This window comes from Melospiza melodia, chromosome 3 (assembly GCF_035770615.1).
Source record: "Melospiza melodia melodia isolate bMelMel2 chromosome 3, bMelMel2.pri, whole genome shotgun sequence".
In the NCBI taxonomy this organism is placed as follows: domain Eukaryota; kingdom Metazoa; phylum Chordata; class Aves; order Passeriformes; family Passerellidae; genus Melospiza; species Melospiza melodia.
Window position 1 is genome coordinate 103,715,486 of NC_086196.1, and position 9,917 is coordinate 103,725,402.

The 9,917-nt window shown below is 52.1% G+C and overlaps 1 pseudogene; it reads left to right on the forward strand.

The window, feature by feature from the left end:
• The first annotated feature begins 3,066 nt into the window (after positions 1-3,066).
• LOC134416597 (serine/threonine-protein kinase pim-1-like) lies at positions 3,067-9,146 on the forward strand (annotated as a pseudogene).
• Positions 9,147-9,917: the final 771 nt, after the last annotated feature.

The following is a 9,917-nucleotide window of genomic DNA, read 5'->3' on the forward strand; positions in this document are numbered from 1 at the left end:
GAGCCTAGCTGTGTGTGGGATGTAGAGACTGCACACTGAGGTCCCAATGAGAGGCCGAAACGAGACCTCCGCAGATGAGTGTGGAAATTTCACTCAGGTGGTCCCCGTTGTGCAAGGGGACGAGGGAGCCTCAGCATACCAAGCCCCTGGAAGGATGTCTCAAGGAGTGTGGCAGGTACTGTTGGAAAAATGGCACGAGGGTCAAATTTGTGAATTGGAAACAGGGATTTGGTGTATCAGTCCCGAGGCAGGGCTAAGGAACGGGCAGTCAGATGAGCACAAACATCAGATACGGAAATGAAATGCAGAAATAATGTCAATTCCCATTTGTAACTAATGCAACTGAACCATGTGGGTTGGGGGAAAGATGGAATCGATTTTTGTCATGTATCACCGGGTGAATCCATTGTGTTACAACAGTGCAAAGCTGGGGATATGCATGATGAACGGGAAAATGCATTGGATGGGGAGAAATGTTAAATTTGATAACAAATTTACCTTGAACAGAGACCCAATCATATTGGATTTGGCACAGGTGAATGATGACAGGGTGTGCCTGCAATATGACCGGGTTGTCTGCTTCACGAGAAATAAAGATGGTGAGGATCCTGAGGGAAGAATGAGAGAAATAACTCAGGAACTGAAGCGAAGGGAGTCAGAAATGAGGAGAAAGCGAGTTGAACAGGAAGCATTAAGAACTCTGGGAGAAGAGTATGAATTACTGGAGAAGCAATATGCTGATGGGGAACTACCTTTCTCGGACAGGAATCTATTCATTGACCATTGATGCATGAAATGGCAACCGAACTAGGATTGTCAAATTGCTGGATTTGTGGGGGGCTGAAGTCAGCAGAGAAAAGGCCTTGGAAAGGGGAAGGTTTGGCTCCAGAACAGCTTCTGTAATGGGACAATCCAAGGGTCTCAAAATTGGCACAGAGACCTGAGGGATGAGGGCGATTGGAACCATCTGCATCAGTCGAGAAGGAAAGGAGTACACCGAAATGGTGGGATACACTCCGTGTGTGTCCACCCTGACGGTGAACTCAAACACCAAAAGCAAGGTCTGGCAACCAGAACCCCCTTTGGGGTACTGGAGCCGGAAGAATGTGACAAATTGTGAATGGAACAAAAGGATAGGACTGTGTTGGGTCAAAAATCCTGGAGCAAACTCTTTTCAATCCTTGGAGGGCCTGAGAGAATACTGGGGAGACCCAGGGAGAATAAACATCAGATGGAAAGCCCCGGATGGAATTTATTGGATTTGTGGGAAGAGGGCATACAGTGAATTACCCCCAAGGTGGAAAGGATCATGCACTTTAGGCATGATCCGGCCAGTGTTCTTCACCCTCCCTCAAACAAAGAGTAACCTATTAGGGGCTGCACTGTACAAGACCCTGAGAAGGGAGAGGAGAAGCTTGAAAAAGATGATACCGGTGATAAGAGGTAAACAAACCTGGGGGGACGAAGTGTGGCTGGTGGCAAGAATAATTGATTATTATGGACCGGCCATGTGGGCCCAGGATGGAAACTACAGGTATAGGACTCCGATTTACCTACTGAACAGGCTGATTTGGCTGCAGGCAGTGGTGGAAATTGTATCGAATCACACCTCTGAGGCCCTGGATTTACTTAGTCGGCAGCACACCCAGGTACAGGCATTTGTGTACCAAAATCGAATAGCGTTAGACTGTTTGCTGGCCGAAGAAGGGAGAGCGTGTGGAAAGTTCAGTGAATCATAATGTTGTACTGAGATTGATGATTATGGGGAGACCATAAGAGGATTGGCAGCCGAAATCAAGAAGGTGGCCCATGTCCCTGTTCAAAAATGGAATTCGTTACAATCTTCATGGTGGGACACATTGTTCGATGGGGCCTGGTGGAAGAAAGTAATGTTTCTTGTACTGTGTTCAGTAGCCGGAATCCTATTCCTGTAATGGGTTAAAACTTTAAGTTTGTTCATCAAAGCTGACAAAGTTATTCCAGTAAGACTGTTGCACCACCTCTAGTTGTTTGCTTAAGTAAATTTCCAGACTTAAAAGGATAAGGAAGGTGAAACTAAAGACAATGGGTTTCACAAACATTTGTTTATCTGTTTAGTAAACTGTTAATATGGGTGGGGGGTGTGCTATGATTGATAGCACAGTATCAGCTTATCCGCTCAGAAAACCTAAGATTCCAGGAACTCAGCAGATTGAGCCTAAAATTCCAGGAATCAGACAAAGGAAAATACCAATCTTCATCTTCAGACCTCTGGGGGGTGGACTATGACCACCTAGACACAAAAGAAGAATACGCAGAGTACTACACATCAACCCAGAAACAGGACTGTATAAGAACTCCATGAAATATCAGAAGAGTGCGGCAGTGTTAGAGTGGGGACTCTCCTGTCGCCCAGCGCGCCCGGGGCGCTGACTTTGCCTATTATTGCTTGCTGTATCAATTAATAAGTTTCATTTTATTTGGACTTATTAGTCGGTGATTAATTCCCCACCGCCACTAACCTATAACATTCTTGCCCTGTCTAATTCTTTGTTTTATTAGACTGATCCATTCTGTGGTCCAGGGGATGCAGATAGCAATAGTACCCGTGGACCCAGAGGTGGCTTCCGGAGGTAACACATCTAAGATCATGAGATTGGAAGAAAGGAAGTATGCCAGCAACGCTGCTGAAGTATTGGCAAAATTTGAGAGACAAGATAAAATGAATGTAAATAATATGGAATATCAGGATGTTCTACAAGGAGAGTACAGGATAGTGTAATAAAGTTACTCTTTTTGTGAAAGACCCTTAATGATGGCAGGCAGAAGTAGAAATAAAAGGAATTTAGCAATTTGGGTTATAAAAGAAGCATGAATTAAATTAGTGATATAAATGGGGAAGGATTGTAATATATGGTAGGGATAATTCATGCTATTAATATTTGGTATAAAATATTGTGAAATGCAAACAATGTCTTTTGACTACCCTGGCTGGGAGCAGCTGTCTTATTTAGATTCAACTAGTTCCCGGACTCACTTTAAGATAACCATTGACGCCTTAATGTAACAATAGAAGCTTCCAGGGCGATGATCGTTGGTTTCCCGAGTTGTGGAGAGCCACCCAAAAGCGATTATCGCCTTGCCAATTGCATCTATCGAGATAGTCAGCAGCACCACCCTGATACATCTGAATACACGGCTTCTCGGGAGCCGATTGACACCAATGGCACACCTGGACGAGGCTTTTGTCCACCTCTGCACGTGGAAAGAAACAGCGATGCATGTGAGGAGACACAAAGAAAATTCAGTCATCTCTGCCTTGGGCAGAATAAACTGTATAAAACCTCGCCTGCTCGAAGCCACAAGCAGGAAGAGGAGAGACTCTGACACTCAGAGGTCAGATCCGTGTTCACCCAGTGCCAGTCCTGGCCTTGATGCTGTCTCTTTGGCTGTGGTGGTTTCGAAGACCGAACTTCTGTCTCGCAGACAAATTAAAAATCTTTGCTAAATTTCTGATAATTTTGGCTCATGATTTGATCATTTATAAGAGCAGTGGAGGATGGACTTAGTCATCATTAGCACAGGAAAAAAAATATATGTTTTAGATTTATTCCCTGAAAGAAAGCAATTGGCTCTTTATTTAAGGCCATTTGTTTATTTATTTATTTATTTAAGGCCCTTCTTTTTGATGAGATTCTCCTTAAAATCTCTGGCATTCTTTGCCCAGAGTTAGCCACGCCTGCTGGAAGCATTGAGCTCTCAGCAGTAATTCCATCCATGAATGTTGTGTCATTTAGTTGTAAACAGGAAAGGCAGGAGACAGTGCCTACCAGAAGGAGCAAGTCTTGGGAAAAGCCTTTGGAAATGGATACATAAAAACCCCCAAAGACCTGAAACCCCCATCACAGGATCCATGGGTGTTTTATTATCATTTAAAAATTGTTTTTTATTTCTTTTATTTTTAAAATTTTATTATATTTTTTCATTTATTTGATTTTTAACGTCTTTTTTAACGTCCTTTTAATGTCTTTTTTTAACTACTTTTTTTACTACTTTTTACACATAACTTGCATCCACAGTTCAACACTGAGCTTTATGAGCTCATGTGGTATATTTAAGTTACAAGCAACATTTTATCTGGGTTTGCCTTGTGTGTGATCCCATTAGACAGAAAAAACCCCTCTCATTACATGCATTTTTGTGATATTTACAAGTTTACCATTATGGTCTAGGATGAGCGTAAAGCCACACTCAAGATAACTTTAGGTTAATTAACTCCATGAAAACTGAAAGACACAAAATGGGATCACATACCTCACCGTTTTACTTGTTCCCCCACATAGCTGTTAAAATGTCACTCAGCGCCCTCATCTTTCAGCAAAGGGTCTTAACCGGGATGAGGAAAGACACGATCCGTTTGCAGTCACAGGCAGAGGGGATTACAGCAAAACCTCTTCGTGTCCTTCCCAGAATTGCAGATCCAATTACAGACGCTTGGTAGAGCAGGATATTTGCAAGTTGCAATGAACACTTAGTTCTGCGTGTGCATAACGAACAGCTCACATTGCTGTTGGAAAAACCATATTTTTTCACTACAACCACTTGTTTCTCTGCCTGCTCGCTGCATAAAGGATGGTAAGAGGACAATGGTACAGGGAGCTCATGTAGCCTTCAGTTCCGTTCTCGCCCTCAGCTGAAGAAAGGAAACCTGCATATGCAGTAGCGCTGCCTTTAAAATGAACCAAAAGAGTAGGTTTAAACTAGATATTCAGAAAAAACCTCTTCATTGTGAGGGTGGTGAGGTGCTGGAACACCGCTGTCAGGACCTCTGGTTATTTCTGCCATAGGAATTGCTTTGGGTTTTTATTTGTTTCTTTCTTTCTTTCGTTCAGCGGGACGGAGCGGCCGCGAGTTCCGGCGGCTCCGCAGCAGCAGCGCTTCTCTCGATCGGTTTTCCGCTTGACTTTTCGGTCGCTCTCCGTCCCCTTCTCCGTCTAACAATCCCTCCACTCCCGTCCCGTCCCGTCTCGTCCCGTTCCGTCCGTGTTCCGCCTTTCCCAGCCCGGCTCATGCCGCGTCCCGCAAGGCGCCCGTGGGTGGCTCTGGCCCCTGCCCGGCCCTGCCCGGCCCGCCGCGCTCTCGCCTCCGCCAGGCTCCCTCCGGACTGACCGTGGCGCCTCTGCACGAGTCTGTGGAGGAATTCCTCCATCTGGTTCTGCTGGGGCAGCACCGTCCTCTGGCTCCGCCTGGTGCGGGCTCTTTCCCGGCCCCGAACGAAGCCCCTCCCGCAGCTCCGCCCGCAGCCGCCCCGCGGCCGCCCGGCTCCCGCCCCGTCCCCGGGAGCTGCCCCCGGAGCTTTCCCGATCCGAGCTCCGCCGCCCGTCAGTTCGGCCGCCGGCCCCGAGCCGCCGGTGTCCGGGCCGTTCGTGCGGCCCGGTCAGAATGGCGAGAGCGCGGTGCCGCCCGCTCGGGCGGAGTGGCCTCCCCTGGAGCAGCTGTACCGGCAGGGCCCGCTGCTGGGCAGCGTTTACTCCAGGACCCGACTCGCCGACGGTGTCCCGGTAAGAGACGGGGCCGGGTCGGAGGGGGGCGGCGGGAGACAGGAGTGGGCGGCGAGCTCCGAGCTCAGCGCGCCGCTCGCCTTGGCTCGCAGGGGGCCATCAAGCGAGTGTGCCGGGAGCGCATCTCGGAGTGGGCGCGGCTGGTGAGTGAGCGGGGCCAGCGGGAGCAGCCGGCTGGGCTCAGCCCGGGGGGGCTGAGGCGAGGCCCGGCACGGTGGGAGCCGGGGCGCTGCGAGGGGAGCGGGCGTGGGGTGAGCGGGGACCGCGCAGCGTCCCGGGCCGGGCAGGGGGTGCCGAGGGCGCGGCGCAGCAGCGGCCCCGCTGACGGCATCGCGGTCCCCCCGCAGCACAAGGGCGCCCTTGTGCCCCTGGAGCTGGCGCTGCTGTGGATGGTGTCGTGGCCTGGCTTCCGCGGCGTCGTGCGGCTCCTGGACTGGCTCGAGGTGCCCGAGGGCTTCGCGCTGGTCATGGAGCGTCCGGAGCGCTGTCAGGAGCTCTGGTACTTCCTGCACGAGCGGGGGTTCCTGACGGAGCCCGTGGCGCGGGGGCAGTTCGGCCAGGTGCTGGAGGCGGGGCGGCACTCACTGCAGCAGCCGCCGCGTCCTGCACCGCCACATCAAGGCCGAGAACGTCCTCGTCGACCTGGCCACCGGCGAGGCGAAGCCCATCGACTTCGGGTGCGGCACGATCCTCCAGGACACGTTCTACACCCGGATGCCAGGTGAGCCCAGAGCCAGGGCTGAGCCGGGCACCGGAGGTTCCCCCCTTTGCTGGCAGAGGAGGAAGAGGGAGGGAAAGACGGGAATCGTCCTTCAGCCGGCTGCAGCCAAGTTGCTTTTCGGCGGGGCCAGGGGCTGGCTATTGTGGAACGGGAGCTGGCAGGGAGGGAGCAGCATGGGCCTGATGAGCTGCACCCGTGTCCTATAGGAATGCCAGAGTACAGCCCACCGGAGTGGATCCTCTTTGGCTGCTACCATGGCCAGCCAGCCACCATCTGGTCCTTGGGCATCCTGCTGTATGAGCTGGTCTGCGGGCACCTTCCTTTCCACCCCAGTGAGGACATCATCTGGGGCCAGCTCTCCTTCCTGCCCCGGATGTCTCAAGGTGGGGATGTGCCTTCAATGCATGGGAGGAAGAACAGGATTGGGAGAGGGCAGCTGGCACATAAGTGTCCTGCCCTTGCAGCTAGTGAGGAGGTTGGTCTCTTGGGCTTAGCTGGAGGACGTGGCACGTGTGCCTCTGTGCTGCTCTCTTCCGAAAGGGAGGACTGATGGGAAGCTTTGTGTGCAGCCCCGAGCCCTCCTAGTGTGGCCTGGGCACCACTGAATCCAGGAGAGCATGGACAGGAGCCTTGTCCCGCTGACCAGTCGTTTCTGGTTTGTCTGTGCAGAGTGCCAGCACCTCATCAGGTGGTGTTTATCCATGGATCCCACAGACAGACCATCCTTGGAAGACCTTTTTGAGCATTCTTAACTACAGGACCCCCATGTGGCCCAGGAGACAGCAGAGATCCATCCCTCTGCACAGTAGGATCCAGCAAGTACCAGCTGCCTGTGTCTCGTGGCCCTGGATGAAAACCCCAGAGCATTTCCCTGTGGCTGTGGCACAGAGGAGAGAGTGCAGCCTAGGAGATGCTTCCACTGGTCCCTGGCAAGGTGTGGAGGGAGCTCAGTGCTCCCTGTCCTGTTGGAGAATTGGTGGCAGAGCGGTGAAGTTGCCACAGACTGGAAAAGGGGAAACATCCCCCTGCAGCTCAATGGCATCGTGATGTCCCCACAAGCCGAGGCGCAGCTGACGTGTTCTTCTGGAGCGCGACGTGGAGCTGGGAACACCATCCTGGAGCTGGCTGCTGGCAGGGCAGAGCCGATTGTCTTTGGCTGCGGCCCCTGCCTGGAGGACACGCTCTGCACCCTGATGGAATCAAGATGAGTCCCCAGCCGGTGCAGGGACGGGGGATGCTCGTGCTTCCAGGCATGGCAGGCTCGGCTGGACCAGGTGCTGGAGGTTCCCTGCTCAGTGGCGGTGGGGAATATTAATTTTTCTGCTGGTCCCCAAGCTGCTTTTTGTCAGGACAGGGGATTGGATGTTGTGGAAGGGGAACTGGCTCCTGGCCTTGCTGACAGCTTCTGCCAGCCAGCCTGGGGCAGGGGCAGCTAGCCTGACAAAAGCATCCATCCTTGTGGATGGGGGACAGCAGAGGGGGATGGGTTCCGAAGCCATGTCCCAGCTGGTCTGCTTTGTAGGCCCTTGAAGATGGGGTGGGTTTATGGGAGGGAAAGGTGGGGTTTTTCTCCACCCATGAAGAGGTTTAATTCTCACATGGAGTGGTCAGACCTTCCTAGGCCTGTGATACAGTGATAACCTTTGACAGATTTTCTTGTTTCCAGGTCTTGTTTTGAATTGATTGTCACACAATTGTTCTTTTTTTCTTTTCCAGGAAGATTGCACCTGGTGACCAGACCAGATGGGGAAGCAGCTGAACTGTCTGTGGAGCACGTCCAGTGCCAGCGCTGCCCCTGTGGGGCGCATCCCCTTTAAGAAGGACAAGGATGTCCTGCAGGATCAGCTCCTCTCCTGGCAGCAGGTCTCCAGACATGGGTACCAGGCTCCACAGCTGGGCTGGCAGAAGAGCTCCTGGCAGACGGCTGCGGGCACACGGGCATCATCCCACTCTTGCAGCTGCTCTAGCAGCTGAGGAGGTTGCCGTGCTGCGCTGAATCGGAGCGTGTGGAACATGGAATGCCACACTGCTCTCCTCTAAAAACAGAGAATGGGTTGGGAGGTGTGGGCTCTGAGCACAGCCAGCAGCCTGGCCTGGGAACAGGCTGTGGTGGGAGAGGTGGTGTTGGAATAAGGCTCCCAATATGAGCAGTTATATTGTGCCTGGGCCAGTCTGACACTCGCTGCTGGGCCAAAGGCAGCAACTGCAGTGTATCACCCCAGAGATACCTTGGCTTGCTGGAGATTGCAGCTGGGCACTGAACAAGTCCAGGCTTGTTAGGAACTCCGTTTACCTCAGGAGGAATGGCTTCAGGCGATGGTGAAGAGAAAAGGGAGATGATTCTGCTGAAGGGTTTAATATCCAGAGGTTTATTCCATGGTTACAGAGGTGAGCAACTGCTCCAACAGAATCCCGGCTGCATGGTCTGATTCACCTTTTAAGCTCAGGGACAGGGGGAGGGGAGGTACAGGTAAGCCACCAACCAGGTGAGAGGGGCAGAGTCTCAGGGGAAGATGACACCTAGACAGGCCAATGACCTCTGGGCATAGGGGCATCCTTTAAACTTGACCAACCACACGATGCCTTGCTGGAATGTTAAGCTTGATTGACAGGACTCACTCAGCATGGGGGCAAGGGGGAAGGGAGAGAGGTATAGGCACACCTGGGGGAATGACCTGGAAGTCCAAAATGGGACATTACAGCACACCACAACAAGGGGGGACAGGAGCCTTCTGTGACTGATCATGGCTCTCTGGTTTCTCTTTCCAGGCTGCCAGCACCTCATGTGATGGATACAGCACTGCTTGGCCTGCTGGTCTGGGAGGGCTGGAGGGCAGCGGGTTTTCATTTGCTGTCCAAAATAAATCATTGTGTTGTTGTCATCATTGGAGTGTTTCTTTCATCTTTTTCTGAGCTTTTTCCTCATTTCAGGGTAATCCTTTTGTGTTCTTTCTCAGCCATAAATAGCATTTTGCAGGGGGGATAAAATAGCCTAAAAAATTCAATTACAACTCCTGTGGCAGGTCCCTGGACACGAATGCTGGCCCTTTTCTATGGGAAACAAAACTCACACCCTGGTTTCTTGCTGTCAGTTTGCAGGAGGCATTTGGCACTGCCAGGGCAGCCCGAGCTGTAGGTGGTGGTAGGTGGGGTCTGGGAGACATTCTGTGCTGTTGGGAATTTGAGGAGGTGGAAGCCCACTCGGTGCCAAAGGCCCCTGGATACAAATGCTGGCCCTTTGCGGTGTTAAAACAACCATATCCCCCAGTGTGTTGATGCCAGCTTGGAGGCATTTGGCACTCTGAGGGCAGCCTGAGTTCTGGGTGGTGGCAGTATTGGTCTGGGAGATATCCTGCGCCATTCTGAATTTTAGCAGGCAGAAGGCCACTCGGGGCCACAGGCCGCTGGGCAGGGCGCAGGCCCCTGAACATGAACACCAGCCCTTTTCCACGGGAAACAAAACTCACCACACCAGTTTCTTGCTCTCATTTTGCAGGAGGCATTTTGCACTGCCAGGGCAGCCTGAATTGTAGGTAGTGGCAGGTTGAGTCTGGGAGAGAGCCGGGCCATTTGGAATTTGAGGAGTGCACTTGGCTCCTTTTCTCCTCATTGTGTCTGGCACTCACAGGAGCCCAGAGCTCCTGCAGGAACCATCC